The following is a 3,655-nucleotide window of genomic DNA, read 5'->3' on the forward strand; positions in this document are numbered from 1 at the left end:
ACCTACCATATGACTCGATTATACCACTCTTTGGCATATACCCAAAGGACTCATCCTATTGCAGAGACACTTGGACAACCATGTTTGTTGCTGCTCTTTTCACAATAGCTAAGAGACGGAAGCAACCTAAGTGTCCCTCAACTGATGAGTGGATAATGAAAATGTAGTTCATTTACAAGATGATGTTTTATTCAGCAGTAAAGAAAGTTGAAATCATGAAATTTGCAGGTAAATGGATGGAACTAGAAACTGTTATACTAAGTGAAGTAACACAGACTCAGAAAAACAAATAGACACATGTTCTCCCTCCTATGTGGAGCCTAGAACCAGACTCTGATAAATAAGTATGCAACCAGACATAACTACAGGAACCAGGATAATGGAAAGGAAACAGGGAGGTAAAGGAAAGGAAAGAACCTGAAAGAGAAGAACAGTAGGAAACAGGCCTCAATAAGGGAGATATGGATAAAAATTCGGTTAGTTTAAGGGAGGTGGGGGGAAGGGTATACAAGGAACCTAGGGGATAAAGGGAAAGAAGGAGCTCAAGAGAGGTAGGACCATAGGAGAAGGGTATTAGTAAGGGAGAAAGGGGGGAAATGGGGCCATCTTATGTGGGAAAACCCTGATGGAGGGGTGAGACAATGTGAGAGATAAACAATGCCTAGCTAGTTTTGAAAACCAGAGAGAACCATATTACTCCTACAACTTACTGACAAATTATACATAGCAGATCAAGAAATATATGTCTAGGTAAGGTTTATCTGAGAACAACTGGTCTTTGCCCAAGATTTATCTACATGACACACAGTAATTAAAAATACCAGACACTGGAACTAAACTTTTTGGGTGTTTAACAGACATACTTTGAGGCTTATACTAATTTGGTCAGAGGGACATAAAGGACACCTTTTGCTCCTAGCTCTCCTAGGTCGACTAGTTCCAGGGGACTATGATCATCTCTCAAAATGTCCTATAATGGTGGTGGGTGATCTGTCCTCTTGATCAAGGAGGCTGAGGAGGCCCCACCAGATGGACTTAAACCAGTGTGCAGTCTGTAAAGAGGAGGGTCAACACAGAGGAATCATTTCCTCCATGCTTCCAAGCGAAGCCAACCATGGTTGAGCTGGACCTTTGACATATCTTCATACAGGCGGAACTGGTAAAAGAAAAGAGCCAGGGGCTCCTCCCAAGCCCATGTGACCTCTGAGGAACAGATCCTTAAACGACCTTAAGAGTAAAAATAAATCGGTTTACCTGGTCCAATTGTATGGCCTTAAACACAGAAAAGGAAAGTATAACCAATGATTAAAGGAGCCAGTATAATTTCATGAGTCCTTATGTATAGCTAAAAGCTACATAACAAGCAGCAATGCCAGACAGGCGATACCTTCTTTTGAGTTGTTGGCCAGGGTGGCCAAAGGGATTCCCAGATAGTAACCCAAATAGAACTGGGAAAATGAACAGCAGACCCCACTCTTAGCCAAAGGAATATTGACATCTGAATACTGCTAGATGAGAAAAAGCTGACTCTCCTAAAACAAAGACCTCTAGATAGGCTGACTAGATTCACCAGAAGGGCAAGTAGTGGGGAACGGCTGGGGGTGCCAACAACACAGCAGACAGTAGCAGGGATATCAGAGTGTAAGGGCTCTAGTGGTGGGAGGGAGGCTGTGGGAGAGTGCTACCTGTGTGTAAATGGGTGTAAAAATAAATAGTTAAAAAAATATAATTTTTCAAAGCATAAAAATCTGTTCCTTAATAATTAGTATATGTGAAAGACATTAACATTGAAATCTACCTGATGACTTTATATCCATGCTCAGATGCCAAGGAGCTCAGAAAGTAACCGACTGTGACTAGTAATAATCAGATATATAGAGATTAGAAATGCATGTGCAAACATCTTAGTGTCAATTGCATTAAAAATGAATTTTTCTGTAAAAAAATTATTTATTATTTATTTATTTTTTTAGAAGAAGCATTTCATTACAAATATGTGAGGTCACTGACTTTTTTTTGAAGCTATTTTCTTTCTTTCTTTTTTTTTTAATAAAAAGCATTTCATTATAGCTTCAACATACTCAATAACAATTTCCAGAACAAAGATACATCTCTTTCAAAAGTGGCAATAAAATTTTTAGGTTCACAGTTGCATTAATATAGTTATATAGTATTGAACTCAGTATAAACCCTGTAAGACATGAAATTGAATGAGTTTTTAACCTTTAAAAAAAAATCTCCATTTCACTTTAAAAAATATTGTTTCTTACAGAAATACTCATTGTTTTTGCTAATAACACTTAGATGTTGGTGCATGCATCTCTAATCTGTATGTTTCTGATTATTACTAGTCATGGTCAGTTGCACTCAGGTCCTCGGCGCCTGAGTATGGCTATAAAGTCATTGGGTAGATCTCAATGGTAATGTTTATCACCTCTACTACTTAACATGATGTAAATTTTTTTGTTTTGTCCTCAAATATAACTCATTTTAAAAAATTTGTTGATTTGTGTGTGTGTAAATCACACAGAACATCCCAAACAATCTTACTCATCTATATGCCCACTTCCCAGATGGCACCCTCCCATAGCCACCCCCCCCACACTAGAGCCCTTTTACTCAGGCTTCCCTGCCACTGTCTGCTGTCGTGTTGGCACTTCCATCTTGTGGGGCCTACATGGCCTCCTTAATCAAGAGGACAGGTGATTCAACACAGTTACAGGACATTTTGAGAGATGCTCAGAGTCCCCTGGAACTAGTTGACCTAGGAGGACGAGGAGCAAAAACTGACCTTTATGTCCCTCTGACCAAATTAATACAGGCCTCATAGAATGTCTGTTAAACATTGAAGATGTTCCACTAGTCTGGTCCTTTTAATTACCATGTGCCTTGTAGATAAAGCTTGGGCAAAGACAAGTTGTTCTCAGATAATCCTTGCTTAGACATACATTTCTTGATCTGGTATGTATAATTTGTCAGTAGGTTGTTGGCCTAATATGGTTCCCTCTGGTTTTTAAAACTAGCTAGGCATTGTTTATCGCTCGCATTGTCTCACCCCTCCATCATGGTTTTCCCACTTAGGGTGCCCCATTTCCCCCCTTTCTCCCTTAATAATACCCTTCTCCTATGGTCCTACGTCTCTTGAGCTCCTTCTTTCCCTTTATCCCCTAGGTCCTTTGTATATCCTTATCTCCCCCCGCCCTTCAACTAATCCAATTTTTATCCATATCTCCCTTATTAACACCTGTTTCCTACTGTTCTCCTTCAGATTCTTTCTTTTCTGTTACCTCCCTGGTTCCTTTCCATTATCCTGGTTCCTGTGGTTATGATTGGATACATACTTATCAGGATTTGGTGCTAGGATCCACATATGAGGAGAACATACGTTGTTTTTTGTTTTTTCTTTTTTTTTTTTTTTCTGAGTCTGTTACTTCATTTAGTATAACAGTTTCTAGTTCCATCCATTTACCTGCAAATTTCACGATTTCATCTTTCTTTACTGATGAGTAAAACTCCATTGTATAAATGAACCATTTTCATTATCCACTTGTCAGTTGGGGGACACTTAGGTTGCTTTTATCTCTTAGCTATTGTGAAAAGAGCAGCAACAAACATGGTCATACAAGTGTCTCTACAATAGGATGAGTCCTTTGGG

Source organism: Nannospalax galili, unplaced genomic scaffold (genome assembly GCF_000622305.1).
Source record: "Nannospalax galili isolate Female #2095 unplaced genomic scaffold, S.galili_v1.0 scaffold127, whole genome shotgun sequence".
Classification (NCBI taxonomy): domain Eukaryota; kingdom Metazoa; phylum Chordata; class Mammalia; order Rodentia; family Spalacidae; genus Nannospalax; species Nannospalax galili.